At 47.2% G+C, this 9727-nt stretch overlaps 1 non-coding gene across 1 annotated transcript; it reads left to right on the forward strand.

Moving 5' to 3' along the window:
• The first annotated feature begins 7222 nt into the window (after window positions 1-7222).
• LOC115895394 lies at window positions 7223-7329 on the forward strand. Its single transcript, XR_004055591.1, has one exon. It is a non-coding gene; the product is annotated as a U6 spliceosomal RNA (small nuclear RNA).
• The last annotated feature ends 2398 nt before the right edge of the window (window positions 7330-9727 follow it).

Below are 9727 nucleotides of genomic sequence, written 5' to 3' on the forward strand. Positions count from 1 at the left end.
AAACAGCCCCTTGGGAGGAGAAAGAAGACATGGCAGGGCAGGCGCGGTGGCTCACGCCTGTAATCCAGCACTTTGGGAGGCCGAGGCAGGTGGATCACAAGGTCAAGAGATCAAGACCTGAGGAGCGTCTCTGCCTGGTCCCTGCATCATCTGGGAAGTGAGAAGCGCCTCTGCCCGGCCGCCTCACAGTCTGGGAAGTGAGGAGCGCCTCTGCCTGGCCACTGCCGGGTCTGGGAGGTGAGGAGCGTCTCTGCCCGGCACCGCACCTCCCCCCACCCCACCATATGGGAAGTGAGGAGCACGTCTGCCTGGCTACTGCATGGTCTGGAAAGTGAGGAGCGTCTCTGCTCCGCCGCCTCACAGTCTGGGAGGTGAGGAAGGCCTCTGCCTGGCCACCAACCCGTCTGGGAGGTGAGGAGCACCTCTGCCCGGCAATCCCGCCATCTGGGAGGTGAGGAGCGCCTCTGCCTGGCCACCAACCCGTCTGGGAGGTGAGGAGCACCTCCACCTGGCCACCAACCCGTCTGGGAGGTGAGGAGCACCCCTGCCTGGCCACCAACCTGTCTGGGAGGTGAGGAGCGCCTCTACCCAGCGCCACCCCCCCACCACACTTTATGGGAAGTGAGGAGTGTCTCTGCTTGGCCACCTCACAATCTGGGAGGTGAGGAGCGCCTCTGCCTGGCCACCAACCCGTCTGGGAGGTGAGGAGCGCCTCTGCCTGGCCACCAACCCGTCTGGGAGGTGAGGAGCGCCTCTGCCCAGCGCCACCCCCCCCCCCCCACCCCACTGTATGGGAAGTGAGGAGCGTCTCTGCTTGGCCGCCTCACAGTCTGGGAGGTGAGGAGCGCCTCTGCCCCGCAATCCCAACATCTGGGAAGCAAAGAACGCCTCTGCCCGGCCGTGCCCCACTGTCTGGGAAGTGAGGAGTCCCTCTGCCCGGCCATCACCTTGTCTGGGAAGTGAGGAGCACCTCTGCCCAGCGCTGCCCCACTGTCTGGGAAGTGAGGAGCACCTCCGCCCAGTGGCGACCACGTCTGGGAAGTGAGGAGCACCTCTGCTCACCCACACCACCGTCTGGGAAGTGAGGAGCCTCTCTGCCCCCCTGCTGCTGTGCAACCCTCCAAGTGTGAAGTGACATCCTTGTGTGTGATATTTCTGCCTTCCCCAAGTTTGCATTTTCGACATTAAAGTTTACATTTATTTATTTATTTATTTATTTATTTATTTATTTATTTATTTATTTTTAGACGGAGTCTCGCTCTGTCGCTGGGGCTGGAGTACAGTGGCGTGATCTCGGCTCATTGCAACCTCCGCCACCGGGGTTCAAGCAGTTCTTCTGCCTCAGCCTCCTAAGTAGCTGGGATTGAGGGTGCACACCACCATGCCAGGCTAATTTTTTTTTCTTTTTTTGTACTTTTAGTAGAGACGCAGTTTCACCATGTTGGTTAGGCTAGTCTCAAACTCCTGACCTTGTGATCTGCCCACCTCGGTCTCCCAAAGTGCTGGGATTACAGGCTTGAGCCACCACACCCAGCTCAAATTTACTTTTTAATTAAAAAATAAAAAATAATAAAACAACAACAACAACAACAAAACAGACAGATGGAGACAGTCCTGGACAACATGGTATAACATTTTCTCCACTGAAAATACAAAAATTAGCCAGGCGTGGTGGTGGGCGCCTGTAGTCCCAGTTACTTGGGAGGCTGAGGCAGGAGAATCACTGGAACCTGGGAGGCGGAGTGAGCCCAGATCGCACCATTGCACTCCAGCCTGGACAATAGAGTGAGACTCTGTCTCCAAAAAAAAAAAAAAGATTGAGGTGGGAGCATGAGGCTTTTGGTTGGGAAGAGTTACTTACTAGGAAAGCTTTGTCTGTGTTGATCCCTGATGACCACAGAACAGCTTTCATAATTTCAGTAGAATGTCCAACTTTGGTCAAAGTAATTTTAAAACGACAATACAGCTGGGCATAGCGGTTCATGCCTGTAATCCCAGCACTTTGGGAGACTGACATGTGAGGATCATTTAAAGCCCTGGAGTTCAAGACCAGCCTAGGCAATACAGTGAGACCCCATGTCTACAAAACATTAAAATAAAATATTAGCCAGGTGTGGTGGTACATGCCTATAGTCCCAGCTATAGGAAGACTGAGGCGGGAGATCACCTGAGCCCAGGAATTCAAGACTGCAGTGAGCTATCATTGTGCCACTGCACTCCAGCCTGGGTGACAGAGCAAGAACCTGTCTCTAAAATAAAAATTACTATTAAATAACAATACGGCCGGGCGCGGTGGCTCAAGCCTGTAATCCCAGCACTTTGGGAGGCCGAGACGGGCGGATCACGAGGTCAGGAGATCGAGACCATCCTGGCTAACACGGTGAAACCCCATCTCTACTAAAAATACAAAAACTAGCCGGGCGAAGTGGCAGGCGCCTGTAGTCCCAGCTACTCGGGAGGCTGAGGCAGGAGAATGGCGTAAACCCGGGAGGCGGAGCTTGCAGTGAGCTGAGATCTGGCCACTGCACTCCAGCCCCGGCGACAGAGTGAGACTCTGCCTCAAAAAAAAAAAAATAAATAAAATAACAATACAAATGATGATGTAAGTGAGTAGGTGAAGAAGGGACCCTTCTTTGACTCAGGACCCCCTCATTGTTAGACCTTCCCAAACCCTTCCTCCCAAGAGAATCATTATATAACTAGATCCCTGGGTGAAAAGGATCCGTGCAATCATTTCTGAGGTCATTCTGGAAATGCTTCCTCTGGGTCTGTCTGGCAGCCAGCAGGAAACAAATGAGAGAGAGGCCCAGAGAAGCTCCGGATGCAGCAGAACAGAGCATGGTGTCCAGTAAGTTCTAAGTGATGGAACTTGGCACCATGAACACCTGAACCCAAAGGTCACTCAGACTACGTAATCTAAGGACTTGCACATTGTTTCATTAAAACTGATTCTGGCTGGGCACAGTCACCCAGGAGTTCAAGACCAGCTTAAGTGACAGAGCAAGACCCTGTCTCCAAAAAAAACAAAACAAAACAAAAACTGATTTTAAGTTCCAGCAGAAAGCTGGGTGAGAAGCAGAACGAGGTCAGCTCTTCCAGGTTGGCAGATGAACTGGGGGTCCCCAGGACAGGCTGCAGCCTCTGCACTGTAGACGCCCAGAGCTCTTGCTGTGGCTGCCCACTGGCCAGGCCCAAGCAGCAGGGAACCTTCCTCCCCTCCCCACCTGGGTGACTTGATGGCAGTGGCAGCCTCTCCCAGCCTGGACCATACCAGCCACCCGGTCTGCCGGCCCAGTCCTTCCAGGCCCAGGTGAACCCCCTGCAAGCTGCTAGGACACATGTCCTTGAGTGGCACAGGTGTGGCCGGGTGAAAAAGCGGGCCTATTGACACCGGCTTGGTCACCTCTGTAGGCCATGGGGCCATGCAGATCTGGATCCTCTGGTGCCCACTCTGTCCCAATTGGACAAGACCTCCCTAGGCCTGAACCAGCCAGGAGATGAGGGAGCCCAGGATAACCACAGATGGATGAGTCAGCAGCCATCAGACAAGTCTACCAGACTTTAATATAGGTAGAGAGAAGTCGTAGAGTAAGAGACCACATTTGGTCAACTGGAAATGCCCACTACTCTTTGGAAAGATTTACTGGCTATGTGCATAATACACAGAAGGCCTGTGTATATAATATGAAAAAGCTAAAAGCTAATCTCAACTTGCCCCCCAACTTTTTATTTATTTATTTATTTTGAGATGGAGTCTCATTCTCTCTCCCAGGCTGGAATGCAGTGATGCGATCTTGGCTCACTGTAAGCTCACTGTAAGCTCCGCCTCCCGGGTTCACACCATTCTCCTGCCTCAGCCTCCCGAGTAGCTGGGACTACAGGCGCCCGCCTCCACGCCCGCAATTTTTTTGTATTTTTAGTAGAGACGGTGTTTCACCGTGTTAGCCAGGATGGTCTCAAAATACTGACCTCATGATCCACCCGCCTCACCCTCCCAAAGTGCTGGGATTACAGGCATGAGCCACCGCACCCAGCTGCCCCCGAATCTTTTAAAAGAAAAAATTTGGCCAGGCTTGTGGCTCATGCCTATAATCCCAGCACTTTGGGAGGTGAAGGTGGGAAGATCGCTTTAGCTCAGCAGTTCACGACCAGCCTAGGCAACATAGCGAGACCCCCTTATCTGCAAAAAATTTAAAAATTAACCAAGTGTGGTGATGCACACCTATGGTACCAGCTACTCAGGAGGCTGAGGCAAGAGGACGCTTGAGCCTGAGAGGCAGAGGTTGCAGTGAGCTATAAGCGTGCCACTGCACTAGAGTCTGGGCAACATAGCAGAGCGAGACCCTGTCTCAAAAATAATAATAAAAAGAAAAAGGAAAAGGAAAACATTTGTGGCCAGGCACGGTGGCTCACACTTGTAATTCCAGCACTTTGGGAGGCCAAGGTGGGTAGGTCAAAAGTTTGAGATCAGCCGGGCCAACATGGTGAAACACTGTCTGTAATAAAAATACAAAAATTAGCTGGGTGTGGTGGTGGGCACCTATAATCCCAGCTATTCCGGAGGCTGAGGTATGAGAATTGCTTGAACCCAGGAGGCAGAGGTTGCAGTGAGCCGAGATTGCGCCATTGCACTCCAGCCTAGCCAACAAGCAAAACTCCATCTCAAAAAAAAAAAAAAAAATTTGCTACATCTAGTCCTTCTAGAGGTCAAGAGATTGTGTTATGCCCAGACCGTTTATTCCCCGAAGAAGACCACCAGAGTCCAGGGTCAAAGCCAAATGGCGAGGATCTTTACTGCAAGTTCGAACTTGGTCCCTCTCTTCCACAGCATACAAGAGGGCCCCGAACAATGCGTGCACTCGCTTTTTATAGCCCAATGTAAATAGGACTTGTAAGGTCACAGAGGAACAAGGGAATTCTTTAGGTTACAGCATTACAATTGGTTAACATATTAAGTTATACATTTAGCAGTGATCTATTGGTTCCTGTGCTTTCAGTAAAACTACAAACGGCTGTGTCGTTATCAGGGATTTTTCCAGGTGGTGTTTTTCTAAAGTTGAGATATATGGTGGGACGTGTTTGTACTGGGCTCAGGAAGTTGAGAGATATGAGAGATATATGGTGTTTGTACTAGGCCCAGGACTGAGGAATGTGCCTGATTTCTTTCAGTTGCCAACTATGACAGAGTTAGAAAATCACACATCTTGTAAATATTCATTTGTTTTCTTAAAAAATCATAGAAGAGGTGTGTCTCCGGAAAATGACTTTTTTTTCTTTTTCCCTTTTTTTTTGAGACAGGATTTTGCTGTTACTTAGATTGGAATGCAGTGATGTGATCATAGCTTACTGTAGCCTCAAATTCCTGGGCTCAAGCAATCCTCCTACCTCAGCCTCCTGAGTAACTGGGATTACATGCACATGCCACTATAACCAGTTAATTTCTTTTTAATTTTTTTATTTTTTTGTAAAGATAGGGTCTTGCTATGTTTCCCAGGCTGGCCTAGAACTCTTGGCCTCAAACAATCCTCCCACCTCAGCCTCCCTAAGTGCTGGGATTACAAGCATGAGCTACCCCACCCTCACCCTGCCACCTCCGCCGGAAATGACTTTGTGAAATGTAGAAGCACCAAGAGTAACACACGTCCACGTTTGTACAGGGGTTTAGAGGACATGGAGCAAAAGACTGTGAGAAGGAAGAGAAGGTTCTATGCCAGGCAGGTCATATGAAGAAGATGTTTTCATATTATCATCGTTGTTTTGTGTGTGCAATTTATTCTTCACTATTTTATATATAGTTGACAATGCAAAGTACTTTTTTGAAATATCTAGTCTTTCTAGACATTCTGAAGTGCCTGGTATATGTTAAAAGCAGAGGTAGTAGGCCGGGCGCGGTGGCTCACGCCTGTAATCCCAGCACTTTGGGGGGCCGAGACGGGCGGATCACGAGGTCAGGAGATCGAGACCATCCTGGCTAACACGGTGAAACCCCATCTCTACTAAAAATACAAAAAAAAACTAGCCGGGCATGGTGGCAGGCGCCTGTAGTCCCAGCTACTCGGGAGGCTGAGGCAGGAGAATGGCGTCAACCCTGGAGGCGGAGCTTGCAGTGAGCCGAGATGGTGCCACCGCACTCCAGCCTGGACGACTGAGCAAGACTCCGTCTCAAAAAAAAAAAAGTAGAGGTAGTAAAATATCACATTTCGTAAAACTTTTTTTTTTTGAGACAGAGTCTCGCTCTGCCCAAGCTGGAGAGCAGTGGCACAATCTCAGCTCACTGCAACCTCCACCTCCCAGGTTCAAGTCATTCTCCTGCCTCAGCCTCCCAAGTAGCTGGGATTACAGGCATGCACCACCACAACCAGCTAACTTTTGTATTTTTAGTAGAGATGGGGTTTCACCATGTTGGCCAGGCTGGTCTTGAACTCCTAACCTCAAACAATCTGCAGGCTTCGGCCTGCCGAAGTGCTGGGGTTACAGGCATCTTTTTGTTAAAATTCGTATGAAATGTTGTTTTTGTGTAGTATGTTATGTTTGTGCACGGTTCAGGCAAAGAAGGAAGAGAAGGAGGTACAATGAACTCTGCACCACTGTGCTTATAATGAAGCAAGATTAACCACTAGCCCTTCTGTCTGTGCATTTTGTTTTACTTATCTGTGTATATAATGTACATAAAAGATAAACAAGTCCTAATTTACAACAGCTGCTCTTTCTAGATGTTAGAGAAGTTGCCAGTGTATGACAAAAGCAAAAGTAGGGTTAATTAAACTAATACATTTTGTACATTTTGTTTTAAAATTCCTAGGAAAAGGCCAGGCACGGGGGCTCACGCCAGTAATCCCAGCACTTTGGGAGGCCGAGGCGGGCGGATCACGAGGTCAGGAGATCGAGACCATCCTGGCTAACACGGTGAAACCCCGTCTCTACTAAAAATACAAAAAATTAGCTGGGCATGGTGGCGGGCACCTGTAGTCCCAGCTACTCGGGAGGCTGAGGCAGGAGGATTGCATGAACCAGGGAGACTGAGCTTGCAGTGAGCCAAGACGCCTCCACTGCACTCCAGCCTGGGTGACAGAGCGAGACTCTGTTAAAAAAAAAAAAAAAATTCCTAGGAAAGAATGTCATCTGAAAATTTGAGCATTATAGCCCACTGCATTGGTGTAGAAGGGAACAGTTTTAGGCCAGAATGTTCATGTTGGGAAGACACCGTCAAATGAAAACTATTGTGCTCACTTTGGCAGCATATACGCTAAAGTTGGAATGATACAGAGAAGATTAGCATGGCCCCAGTGCAAGGATGACATGCAAATTCATGAAGCATCCCATATTTTCTAATAAGAAAGAAAGAAAAAAAAAAAAAACAGGTCAGGCACAGTGGCTCATGCCTGTAATCCCAGTTTTTGGGAGGTCAAGATGGGCAGATCCATGCCGGCAATCCCAGTTACTTGGGAGGCTGAGACACAAGAGTTACTTGAACCCAGGAGGCAGAAGTTGCAGTCAGCTGAGATCCACCCTGGATCACACAGCCAGACTCTGTATCAGAAAAAAAAAAAAAAAAAGAAAGAAAGAAAGAAAAGAAAAGAAAAAAAAACTGCAACTATTGCTTCATGTGTGAGGCTCATTCAACACTGCTATGTTGGCCGGGCGCGGTGGCTCAAGCCTGTAATCCCAGCACTTTGGGAGGCCGAGACGGGCAGATCACGAGGTCAGGAGATCGAGACCATCCTGGCTAACACAGTGAAACCCCGTCTCTACTAAAAAAATACAAAAAAATTAGCCGGGCGAGGTGGCGGGTGCCTGTAGTCCCAGCTACTCGGGAGGCTGAGGCAGGAGAATGGCATGAACCCGGGAGGCGGAGCTTGCAGTGAGCTGAGATCTGGCCACAGCACTCCAGCCTGGGCGGCAGAGCAAGACTCCGTCTCAAAAAAAAAAAAACAAACAAACAAAAAAAAACACTGCTATGTCTATGGATGACAAATATCCTTACCTGAAACACCTAGTCTATGTAGATGTTTACAAGTACCCAACGCATATTCAATGTAGAGGTAGTAAAATGTCAATTTGTAAATATCTTTTTGCTGAAATTCATAAGAAATATTATCTTTTGGAAATAAAATTGTTAAACCACCTCTATGAGCAGGATCGTACCATCTATACTTGTTCAATGGTTTGCAGGAGGTGGGAGGGAAGGAATTGCAAAAGGTAATATGCTAGTGCATTCACACTTGGAAGTTTTCAGACACCGTTTTTCTGCACATTTTGTTTATTTTGTTTTGCTGTGTATCTAGTGTATGTAATGCACAAATGAGTCCTAATTTTGCAACATCTAGTCTCTAGATGTTAAAAAGGCTGCCAGCCTATGACCAAGTCTTAGTAAAATTGGCTCATTTTGTATAGTTTGTATTGAAATTCACAGGAAATGTTGTCCTTTGTAAATGACTTTAGGATATGAGTTTGTTCAACCTCTCTAACCATTACACATGCCTGTACTAGTCCTCTGCATTGATGACAGAGAGAAGGAAGTAAGGAGTGTATGGTTCAAGCCCACGATGGTCATATGCAGTGAGCTGAGATCATGCCATTGCACTCCAGCCTGGGCAACAAAAGCGAAACTCCATCTCAAATAAATAAATAAAAAGAAAATTTCAGTTTATCCATTGCCCTATATGTTACATGCATTTCACTTAACTTTGTTGTAATGTATGTATTGTGTATATACTGGACAAATGAGTCCTAATTTTATAGTATCTAGTCTCTAAATGTTACTAAATAACACATTTTGTACAGTTTGTGTTAAGACTCATGAAAAGGCTATCTTCTGAAAAGGACTTTTGGACATGAAATGATAACACCTCTTCTAAGTGACACATGTCCCTATATCCACCAGATCGGTGGTGGAGAGGAGTTGGAAGAAATGAAGAATTCAAACCAGAATGTTCCATTGCACTGACAAGGAAGTGAAAATGTAAAGAAACCAGAATGTTCCTATTTAGAAGATACTTGCAGATATAACCATTGCTACATGTGTCATTTATTTAACACTACTGTGTATATAGTGGAAAACTTAAGTCTTTATTTTTTTATTTTATTTTATTTATTTGTTTGTTTATTTATTTATTTATTTATTTTGAGACGGAGTCTCACTCTGTCACCCAGGCTGCAGTGCAGTGGCACAATCTCGGCTCACTGCAACCTCCACCTCCCGGGTTCAAGCGATTCTCCTTCCTCAACCTCCCAAGTAGCTGGGACTACAGGCACGTGCCACCACTCCAGGCTAATTTTTGTATTTTTAGTAGAGATGGGGTTTCACTATGTTGATCAGGCTGGTCTTGAACTTCCGGCCTCATGATCCACCCGTCTCAGCCTCCCAAAGTGCTGGGATTACAGACATGAGCCACTACACCCGGCCTAAGTCCTTATTTGAAACATCTACTCTTTCTAGATATTTAGAAGTGGACCAAGTATGTTAAAAGTAGAGGTAGTAAATAATACATTTTGTAGATATCTTTCTGTTAAAATTCATATGAAATATTGTCTTTTAGAAATTGATCACACCACTTCTCTGAGCAGTACACATTATTATATTTGTACTGGTTCAGGGAGGAAGGAGGAGAAGAAAGTTCAAAGGGCTTTATACAAAAGTGTTTATGGTGAACAACATTTGACCGTTGTCCCTTACATCTGTGCATTTAATTTTACTTTGCTGTGTATCTAGTGTATATAAAGGTCA

The sequence above is a fragment of the Rhinopithecus roxellana genome, chromosome 20, assembly GCF_007565055.1.
Source record: "Rhinopithecus roxellana isolate Shanxi Qingling chromosome 20, ASM756505v1, whole genome shotgun sequence".
NCBI lineage: Eukaryota > Metazoa > Chordata > Mammalia > Primates > Cercopithecidae > Rhinopithecus > Rhinopithecus roxellana.